The following is a 12,140-nucleotide window of genomic DNA, read 5'->3' as shown; positions in this document are numbered from 1 at the left end:
AAAAAAAAAAAAAAAAAGGTTTCGCCTGAAATCATAAGCTATCATTAACAGCATTTCGTCTACCTTTTCTCCAGAGGTAAAGTTCCATTGTAAATGTGTGTAGTTACACAAATTTAAACACTTGTTAACATTGACTTGAAAGAAATAAAATGATTAACTTCTGTCCCATTTGAAGCTCAATTTGCACATTAAACTGCTAGACCAGGGGAGTCAAACTCAATCGCACAAGGGGTCAAGATCCAAAACACACCTTAGGTCGCGGGCCGTACAGGATAAACATTTATTGAACACTAAAACTAAATTTTTAACTTTAAACCTGTTACTTTTTAACATAATTTTGAAATAGATATGTAGCATTACCTGTGATAATATTAGTGTGAATGCTGTAAGCTGAATTTGGCTGCTTAAGATACTAGTGCTGATAGCTGAAGATGCTGAAATTGATAGCTGAAAATGCTGAAGCTAAAAGCTGAAATCACTGAGGCTAACAGCTGAAAACACTGAAGCTGAAAGCCAGCTAAAACATTAGCTAAATGCCAAATTATCCTAAAAAGCTAAAAAGAACAACTTAGGTTAACCAAAACAGCTAGCATGTAGCAGAAAGAATAGCTAGACTCCAAATAGCCTAAAAACTGAAAAAGCCTAAATTAGACAGAAACAGCTAGCATGTAGCTGAAATATTAGATTAACTCCAAAATAGCCTACAAAAATTCTGCCAAAATTGTCCATTCCATTCCGTTCCATCACACGTATACCCAAAACCTTTTGCAAAATTTTGCAATTGCACTGTTTTCATTAAATCCCAATTATGTCAAAAAATGTAAACCAACTCACATGACAAAGTAAGTCAAAAACATGGATGTGAACAATACTTAATTTACAGTAGATACATTCAAACTTCTGTCTTAGCACTAGCAGTCATCATCATAAATCAAAGGAGATGTCGGCGTCTTATTCAAGTCATGGAGTGACAAGCTGCATGGAGCGGCTGCAGAAGGAGGAGATTTGGTTGGTGGTTGGTGATTTCACAGAGGAGCTGTGGAACCAACAATTCTACATGACATGCTCAACTTTTGATGAACCGGGTGATTGTGGGACCTCTTGTGGAGCAATCACTGTTGGTCACGTGCCTCATTTAAGTTTTTCCGTTGCAGTTTTGCAAAATATGACGATTTTGATATGCCTCGAAAACAACCTCCTTCAAGCGCAAAATGTTTTGACAAATTAATGTTTTTTTTCTAGATTTTCATGTTCCTATTAGACAAATTTATCATTGCAAATCCAATTTGAGCAATTTTATAGTCTATGGAAACGTAGGTTCTGACCTGCGAAGCTCTGAAGTTAGGTTTTCTTCACACACTTGTAGAAATGATTTAATTTGAGCTGAACTGGAATGTAGCTAGATTAAACAGCAGATGTATTGTTTCTTTGTCATCTCTTTATCTTTCACTTAACTCCAGAATGATCTGATCCAACTCTAACAAGCCCAAGGATTTGCTGAAAAATGTGATCCACTTTAGAAGAAATAGTGCATTAAAAACTACATTAAAACCAATGAAGGGTCAATAGTGTATGCTACTAGACTTCAAACGATTACTGTTTATTCGCTTTTGATCAGAAGACCACTTTGCATCCACTCCACTTACAGGGCCTGACATTTTACTCCAGACCTATAATTTACTGTAGAAGAACACATTTACACCGATTACAATGAAAGCGTCCTAAGCAGCATTTTTTTCTGATCTCTGAGGGTCTTTTGAGATTTCCTTTCTGTGAGGATTTGTTTGGAGGGTTTGTCGGTCATGTTCTGAGTATCCCTTCCAAGGAGGGGGTTCTGTTACCCCTCAGATCCGTCTGGCTGCAGGACCCCTGAATAGTTTCTGGACTTCCATCCATCCATCCATCTTCTTGGCCGCTTCTTCCCTTTTGGGGTCGCGGGGATATTCTGGACTTGTTTTTGTTTTGTGTCTACATGTCTGCTCCTACCAAGTGTTTTGTTTTTTGGGGGGCATTTGGGAACTACCTTTTTACGCCAAATTAGCCAAAAAAACTAGTAAAATGTTTAATTTAGCCAAAACAGCTACCACACGGCAAAAAAATTAGCTAAACTCGCTAAACTCCAAAATAGCTAGCTATTGTGTATCTGAAACATTGGCTAAACTCCAAATTAGCCTAATTAACTGAAAAACAGCCTAAATCAACCAAAATACCTAGCATGTAGCTGTAATATTAGCTAACCTACAAATTAGCCTAAAAACTGAAAAACAACCTAAATTAGCCAAAATAGCTAGGATGTACCTAAAATATTAGCTAAACTCCAAATTAGCCTAAAAAACAAATATAGCCTAAATTATCTAAAATAGTTAGCATGTAGCTGAAATATTAGCTAAACTCCAAAACAGCCTAAAAATCTGACAAAAGCCTATTAGCCAAAATAACTAGCATGTAGCTAAAATATTAGCTATTAGCAATAAATGAAACATTCCATCCTTCTTTGTCCTCCATCCCATGTGCTTTAAACGTGCCCACAAACTGCCCCAATGCATGCTGGAGGTTCTGGCTCGATGAAGCCAGAAGGACAACATCATCCGCAAAGAGAAGAAATTAAATCCTGTGGTCCCAAAATCAGATCCTGAATATTTTCTGGACTTGCTTTTGTTTTGTTTCTCCGTGTCCTTTCCTGCCAAGTGTTCTGTTTTTTGGGGGCATCTGGGATCTGCCCTTTTGGGGAGGGGTACTGTGGTGTACTCTGTTCTGTTCAGTCAGGTTTTTGTTTCTCCATGGGTTTTTGTCATGTTTTGGTTGGTTTATTTAAATGTGTCAAGTCCCCGTGTCCTGCTTTTGGGTCCTCTACCACCATTCCTGACACTTTCTTTAGAAATTAGCATCTTCTTTTATTCCGTTTTTTTTTATTCCTAAAACACTCAAACCCTAAACTGCAGAGAGCTTTTCTGTTTATAGTACTCCAGTTTAGTTTTTACACTTTATCCAATTTAATTTCACATTTTTGCCATTTTTACTTAAAAAAGGCCTAGCAGTATCTTTTCGTCTTGTATGATTTAAGTTTTCATTTTGTTCTTTTATTCTTCTTTTCTGTAACTGTAGTTCTTTTCTAGTCTGTCCTTTAGAAGTATTGTGTCAGTTTTGTGTCTCCCTTTCATCGTGTTTTTTTGTTTTGCTTTCTTTTGTTTTGCATGATCACTATTTTCCCGCTTTTCGAGGCCGCACTGCGAGCTGCTGTTGCATCTATCTTCAATACCTTTTAAGTAGTTGTTTATCTGTGACTCTGTGTGACACACTCATCTTCATCATGTTGTCAACAGGCAGTTTAAACCTCCTGCAGTAAAACTCACACTGAGCTCTGCCTCTGATCTCAACATCTGAGTGGCTTTTTGCCAAAACGCTGTGTGCACCTTTGCTGAAACATTCAGCGAGTGTGTTTACTCAGCTCTGTTTTGGAGACAGGAAAATATTTGCTTTTGACTGTCAGCAGAATATTACGTGTCAGAGGAATCCTCAGCGACGGTTTTTATGCGTTTCAGAAAAAAAAAAAAAATCCTCATTTCTTTCTTAATGTGTCAGTCAAAAAAACGTTTTTTTTCCCCCCACCAACACAGGCATTTTTTACAGTGTCTTACAGGAAAAACCTTCCCCACAGATATTATTAGAGGCGATTCAGCTCATCTGCACAATAAGCAGCAGCCCGGTACTTCACAGCTCTTGGTTGGGGATAAAAACCCGCTCAGGTGGCGCATCTGTGCTTCCTTATCAGTTGGGCGCTGCTCTTGAGCAGGCCTGCAGTGAGATTGGAAAGGCTGGACAGTAAATGTCAAGATACTGCAGTGGGCTTGGGTCTGAGAGCACGCCTTGATTGAGTAATGTTTATCTATGAGCACTTCTTTTTGATGTAGTAAATGGGCGTCCGTGTTGCGCTGAGTGCCGGCGCAGATAAAGACATGAAGGTGGTAAAGAAGACGTGCAAGCTCGGTAAAAAATGCATTTTTATATACTACGGCATTGGGGCCATATGCAGCCCGTTAAACCATTTAATCTAGAACAAATTTAATCATAATATTAGAGCAAAAATCTGAATTTCACAATTAATTCTTGCAGGTTTAAGATATTTTTGGGAGCAAAAACACTGTTTATGTGGACTCCCCAAACATTTCCTCGCTGTGACTCAGCGTTATTTCGTTTTCTGGTGGTGAGACCGCGACCCCTCCTCTGCAGGTCTGCCCGCAGACTGCTGGGGGTTTAATATCCGAACGGATTATGAAATACTAGGTGTGTGTGAGTTGCATCATACATATGATGGGACCCACACAAAATGTCCTCTCATATTTAAAATGACTCAATGCAGCATTTTTATATGAAAAAAACACTTAACTATTTAATAATAGGAAAAAAATGATTAGTAGTTACCAAAAAATATATATGTTTTTTCTTTTTTTACTGCTACTTAAACAAATTAACAGAAAATGATTAATAATTTATGTAAATACATTACATTTTCTAGAAAGATCAAATAAATATTTATCACTTGATGACTTTTAAACAGAATTTGCTTCATTTAAACAAAATAAAACATATCAAAACAGCCATATTTTCTGTCAGACTCTCCGTTTTTTGTTTCTTTAATCAAGATTTTACTCAACCGTCAAAACCACTCCCGTTATAATAATCACAAACAGTCTGTTTAAGAAAACAACTCTTGTTCAAAATCAGAAACTAGAGTGGAACCGTTTTTTTTTATTACCTGTCCTGTCTCGTAGCAACAAATATTGAATCAAAAATATTTCAATGGACGTCCATTGTGGCTGACTTCCAGCTTTCTCCTACTTTTATAATCTTTCATATATGGCAGCCGTGAATCTTTGAGTAGACATGAGAGAGATGAGGAATATACTTCCCATCAAACTCATTTTGACAGGTGACCTTTGACCCCCTATATCCATTATATATAAAATTGATATAAAACTGTTACATCATCTTGAGGGGCGGGGCACCTGTCAAAATGAGTTTGATGGATAGTATATTCCTAATCTCTCTGATATGTAATGATATTGACAGCATGTAAAAAACAAGTCATCTGGGAAATAATTTTAAGTATTTCTTTGGATAGACTGTTTTTGCTTTTTCTGACTCTCAGTTTTTGGATTTGGTGTTAAATTGGTCAAAAATAACTGCAGTCTGGTTTTTTGTTTCTCTATTTATTCAAAATCGTTTCCTTCTGTCTGCTGCTGCAGCGACTGACGATATTTCTATTTGCTTGTTACTTTTCTTCAACGATCTCACTGAATTTCAGTCTAACGATTCTGCAGACTTTAAATTGATTGAAGTTACTCATCACACTCCAGCGCGAGGCTGTTTCACAAAAATACAAACTTGTACGCACACTGTTTGTGTAGTCCTCTTATCCTCGATTTTCTTTTGGATCTGGTGTAATTCAGTAAAAATGGTGTTGAAACTTGGTGTCTGACATCCAGGTAGCATTCTGATCATAAATCAACAGGATGAAGTTTTATCCTAAAGCATCCGAGAGAGGACCTGTGTGCTAAATGGACAGTTGGAATGTGAGCTCTCCGCTTGTGCGGCTTTGATTTTCTTCTGTCTTTTGTCAATGCTGCCGATAAACAGACTTCATTAAGCTTCACAGTTGGGGAAGTCCCTTTGGTGGTTCTTTACATCAATACGATGCTTTAAAAGACACGATAATTGTGATGAATGAGGTGTACGTGGACTTAAAAGGCCAGGATGAGGTCTCAATTGAACCGGATGAAAGTTTATTGTACTGTTATTGTGCATCAATTCACAACACAAAAGGTGTGTGTGAGACTCCCAAGTTATATGTAGCTGGACAAGCTTCTGCTAGACTGGTTTTTAGTTGATAATGTTTGTTTTTTTTGGTGACAACAATTGATCCTAAAATATCAATGATTTCTTCTCTACAATTTAACACTTTTGGGCTGACAAGGTATTCAGATTTCTTTCAATTCCTAACTACTAATAATCTTTCTTAAAATGGCAACAAGAATCATTTACACACATTATAGCTGCATGCTAACTTAACATTTCTGTGGCCCTTAAAGAACCACTCTGATAAAAAAAAAGGGTTGTGTTTTTAAAATGATTTTTTTTTCTGTTGACAGATTAAGATTAAAACTGTGTTTGTGAGTATTTCTTTATTCAAATTGTTTTGAATCAGAAAAAAAAGGGAAAAAATCCTTTTTGGAAAAAGTTCAAATTACCTTCAACGACAAACCACAAGTTCCCCACTCCACTCCATCCATTGCTGATAATAAAGATCCATCTATGCTTTCCTCATCTAAGCTAGCACCTGGATCAAAGCTGTCCGGTTGAATAGCTCCAATATTATAAGAAGAATAGCTCACCATATGGGAGAGTAGACAGATGGATGATAACGGGAAATGAGGGCAGGCTTACACTACGCCAACGGTCCTCCCCACAACTCAGAGGTAAATTTCTATGGAACTCCTGGCACTCTGCAGAAACTATGTCCTAGACAACAATATTAGTTTTCTAAATGTTGGATAAAGGGTTAAGCTCCGGTACCCCCGAGACCCCAAAAGGGACAAAGTGGCCAATAAGATGAATGAAATTAAATTTAAAAGTAAAAAATTTAAAATTCATAAATTTAGAAAATGTAAAAATTTAAATTTTTCGCTAAATTTTTCTAATTATTGCTAAAATTTTGGCTAAAACTTAAAATTTTGTCTAAAATTCCACTGTATATGCATTTAACATGGATAAAAACATGTTCAGAGATGTAGCCGGCCACACATAAATAACACATGCAATCCCCAAAATCCAACTGATTCTGATGCGAAGAAAAGTAGCTTCTCATATTAACATCGGGCCGGTATGCACGTATAGAGATTTAAGTCTCATTTCCACTGAGTTGTCTGGTAAGAAGTGTTACAGAACGGTCCAGTCAATTCTGGTGAGTGTTTCCACTCAGTTAAGCCTTGCTTTCACTGAGTGGTTTGTTTTCATAGTGTATGCGTGGAGTAGACTGCTAGCGTGCCATTAGCTCACCCCGTACCACACCAAAGGATGACAAAGGTGTGGCAAGGAATGTTTTCTGTTGTTTGCAGGCATTCTCAATATAGACTCGTGACCAAAAGGCTACACAGGATTTTGCAAAAAGCTAAAAAATGTTGGAAAAGTTAGCTTAAATGAGTGCTATATTAGTGCTTTTAATGTTGTCATCACTTTCTGCCAATCAATGGGCGGCTACAGCGGCTCCGCCCCAACTGTTTTGTTTCAATTTTGTAATGGACTAACAACTAGCCCCCAAGATGTAAGGGTCGGAACTGTTTAATTGGTAAATTTACAATGGAAACACTCAAAATATGCGACGGTACCGGACCGCTCAGTGGAAACGAGGCTTTAGTCACGACTAAAACAACTGAAGCACTGACAACAGTAAAGCTGAAAGCCTGCTAAAATAACTAAATGCCAAATTAACCTAAAAAACTGAAAAAAGCCTGTTAGCCAAAATAGCTAGCATGTAGCTGAAATATTAGCTAAACTCCAAATTAGCCTAAAAAAACCTTAATAAATGCTAAAATAGTCCAAAAAGCTAGCATGATGCCATTATAACTTTCAAGTTTACTACACTCTGACTCCATATAATATAAAGTAATGTTCAATCGACTTTTAAATTAGTCGTCGAGTACTTTAATAGTCTATTAGTTGTTGATTACTCGACTAATCATGGCAGTCATAGTCACAACCACCCTTATGGGTGTCGGGGTTGTCGTGACCACATAACTCATGTTTTTATTGAGTTTTGACTTATCAGATATGTTACACATGTAACATATACAGCATTTTTAGAAGTCAGGTTCCTGAAACAATAAAAAAAAAGAACAGAACAAAATAAAAAGAACAAAAAAAAAACTGGGTACTTTTGTAAATCATATTATAAAAAAGAAAAACAAGTTGTGAATTTAACTGGCAAATTAAAAATGAATAGCAAATGGTATGTTGGAGTTCTTCACCTTGTTGATCATGTTCAGTGATATAGGACTAGAAAGTGTCCCAAATTAATACTATGGTGGAGTCTCCATTGTTTTATTTGTTTAACATACATTCATACGATGCCATTTTTGTTATCATATTTATCAATTTTAGTTATATTTATTTGTTGTAAAAAAAATTCTTTTTTTTAAATGAAGCCTGCGCACAACACAGGAAGTCCTTTAGTGGTAGGTCTGCGGTCGTCGCATGTTCCTTGCGCAGAGAAGAGAAGTGTAGAGAGTGAAGCGGCAAATGTGACTGTTTCATTAAAAGATACACTCACGAATGCCAACAAAGGTCACTTCTTCATGTAGATTTATCTGCCTTCACTCTGCTCTTTTACAAGTGAACAGAAACAGTCCTAACTACTCTGTAGCATCATGCAGTTACTACTGATATTCAGTTAAGTGCAGTGATACGCAAAACATTGAACTTTTCACTTTCTTCATGTGGAGAATTGCCAATTAAGTGAGACTAGTTGGACTAAAATAAACTCTCAAGTCCATCAAATTCGCTTAGTGCAGGGGTGTCAAACTCAATCACAGAGGGGGCCAAAATCCAAAACACAGCTTAGGTCGCGGTCCGAACAGGATAAACATTTATTAAACACTCTAAAACTACATTTTTAAAACTTTAAAACTGTAGCTTTTTAACCTAATTATGAACTAGATATATAGCATTTCCTGTGATAATGCTAATTTGAATGCTGTAAGCTGAATTTGGCCGTTAAAGATGCTAGTGCTGATAGTTGAAGATGCTGAAAATGATAGCTAAAAATGCTGAAGCTGAGAGCTGAAAATATTAGCTAAATGCCAAATTAGCCTATAAAACTTATAAATAAATAAATAAATAAACTTAGAAAACCCAAAACAGCTGGCATGTAACTGAAGTATTAATTATGAAACTAGCATGTAAATATGAGCTAAAACTGCAAAACAGCTTAATAAAATTAAAAACAAGAGCCTAAATTAGCCAAAACAGCTAACATGTAGCTGAAATATCAGCTAAACTCCAAAATAGCCTAAAAATCTCAGTAAATGCCAAAATAGTCCAAAATTCTACCAGAATGCCAATTTTTAAAAATTTGAAACTAGCTTTTTAATACAAATGATAAAAAGGCAGGGATATTATTCTAGAATAAATCGACTTAAACCTTAATAACTTTCAATATTTTACTCTACATTAAAATATATTTTGTCAAATTTACACACGTTAAAATAAGCAAAAGATAACATAGGGCTATTAATAACAATAAACTGAAATGATCTGGAGGACCGGATCTGGCCCCAGGGGTTTTACTTTGACATGTGTGGCTTCATGTGACAGCTCCTTAAACTTTTTTTTTTTTACAAGTTGAAGAGTTTTTTACGTTAATCAGAAAAAAAACAGCAGCATTTAAAAATGTTAGAATGTATAATCTGTGTTAGTGTTTCACCAAACTAATTTATAGGATAAAAATCATGGATTAAGAATGTCCTTTAGCTAGAAAAAGAGCAGTATCGCTGGTCTATTGTTTGTTTTTTCTATCTCTATACATGTTTTTTATGCTTTTTTTTCAAGTCCAGCTTCTTCATTTTAAAGCAGTAGGTCATGACTCTGTTCCCCACCAGGGCTTATTATTGTGTGACCTGTTCTTGGTAAATGCATGAGGGTCAAACATTTCATCTCAAGTGAAAATTTTATTGCATAAGGAAGGGTCAGTTTTTTTCCTTAAGTTCACAACTAATTTGAAATCACCTCAAGAAAAAAAGTCTTAGTTTTTACAAACTCCTGTTAATCTGCATTCCCTGAAATCTGTGCCTCTTTGATCTAGTTAAAAAATATCCCGCTCTATGTGACAAGAATGCCAGGATGAGACCCCAAACTGAACTTGAATGGAATGTTCTAGTGAATTTCCATGACAGATGCACTTGTGCGTACTACAACCTCCCTCACTCATCCGATTTATTGGGTTCATTCAGTGGATTATCAATGCTTTTCCATCAATAAAGGATTTGATGTAGATCATGCGCCGTAACAACTCCACGCTTGCAGGGGAGCGTCTGAATTACAGTTCTTATGAGAACAGCGGAGAACTCATGGCAGTGGGAAGATAGTGTTCGCTCGTGCTAAATTATTTATCACGACACTTTGTTCTCCATCAGCATGACAATACTCGCTTTCTGGGAGCAAATTCATCTCAGATGTTTTCTGCTTCATGCTGAATAGTTTCTGTTCAGGTTTTTGTCTGCATGAGTTAGTTTGGCGGTGAGACGTTTCACAGAGCGCTGCCTCTGACTACTAATGCAGCTGCTGCTTTTTCTTCAAGATTGGGCTTTTACTTTGATGTTTAAGCATTTGTTTGATTTATTTAATTTATTTCCGAGCAGAAAACGTGTTTAACTAATCAAGGACGTTAACTGGCTTAAGACTTCTATCTTAACCGTTATTTTGCAAAATTATAGTTTTAGTGTTTTTTTTTTTTTTTTTAGAATATTTCAAGGAAATGAACAATTCGTACATGTGTACGGTGGCTCTGAAGTGCAGATCACATCAACAAGTCACTCAATGCAGTTACAAATATAAGATTACAATGACAATTAAATAATAATTAGATATATAGCATCACCTGCGATAATGGTAGAGTGAATGCTGTAAGCTGAATGTGACTGCTGAAGAAGCTTGTGCTCATAGCTGAAGATGCTGAAAGACGCTGAAGCTAATAGCTGAAAACGGTGATGCTGATAGCAAGCTAAAATATTACGCCAAATTAGCCTAAAAAACTGGCAAAATGTTTAATTTAGCCAAAACAGCTACCATAATGCCAAAAAATTAGCTAAACTCCAAAATAGCCAAAAAAATTTTGAAAAACAGCCTTAAAAACCAGAAAGACTAAATTAGTCAAATTAGCTATTATGTAACTGAAATATTAGCTAAAATCCAAATTAGCCTAAGGAACTGAAAACAGCCTTAAATTAGCCAAAACAGCTAGCATCCAGCTGAAATACTAGCTATTAGCAATAAAACAAAACATTCCATCCATCTTCAACAGAAAAAAACAGAATGGTTCATTTAGTTCTATTAAGGTTTAAAACCCCATTTTCTATTTAATAGGTAGGCCTAATGACACTTTGGACAACAAATCCACTCTTCCTTTCTCTGACACTTATGATGCTCGCATAAGATTGAATCATGAAAATTTAACACGGACTAAAACAAAATGATCTTCTGCTTTTCAGCTTTAAGAGGCTTTTCAAAAAGGCTTTTCATGTCACTGCTGTCAGCTTCAGTGGGATATTTCAGCTTCACACCGAGACAGTCCGTACCTGAGACCAGGAAAGCTGTTTTCTTTGGATTGAATTTGTGCATCGTCCTGTTTGTAAATAAACGGAGAGAGCATGTTTAACAGGATGAATGCTGTGGGATTTGCAGTAACGGCGGTGAATGGCAGCCCCTTTACTAATCATTTGAGTTCCGTCTGCATATTGAAATTCGGGTCATGAACAAATGAATGAATTTCCTAAATGCACGAGACTCAAATTAGTAGATTTTCTATTTTTTTGTAGATAAGACTCAGGACTTTGGTGCCTTTTTTCACATACAATGAGGTGAGCAGGCATCTAAATAAAACATAAGCAAGGTGTCTTACTTTAGAAGTTTTTCTGGCATCCTTTACTGGGACCAGGCCCATGGGTATGACAGGATATTTTGTCTTGTCCTTGAATGATGCAGGTTCCCCGAAAGTCTTTGTAAGGGTTGTGAGGGAATCTTTTTTTGAGTTTGGTTTGCAACTTTTGGCATCAAGACATCCTAACTTTTTCAAAACAATTTGTCATTCAAAAAAAGTCATTTGGTGTGTGTGTGATAGTGTGTGGGAGTGGTTGTGTGCCCTGAGACGGACAGAATGACGGTCTTGGGAGAGACTTTGGTGACTCCATAAGGGATATATCCAGTTAGGAAAATGGATGGATGTTATTTGTCTGTTAAAATTTTTTTTTTCTTTTTTTTTTGCCCAATACTTAAATATGCTCCAAAAATATATATTTTTTTCATCAAAATGTGAGAGAAATGTTGGACAGAAAGCTAGTCCGTCACTAAGCTCATTGAGCTGGATGGAC

This window comes from Oryzias melastigma, linkage group LG24 (assembly GCF_002922805.2).
Source record: "Oryzias melastigma strain HK-1 linkage group LG24, ASM292280v2, whole genome shotgun sequence".
NCBI classification, from domain to species: Eukaryota; Metazoa; Chordata; class Actinopteri; order Beloniformes; family Adrianichthyidae; genus Oryzias; species Oryzias melastigma.
Note: the sequence above shows the minus strand (reverse complement) of the source record.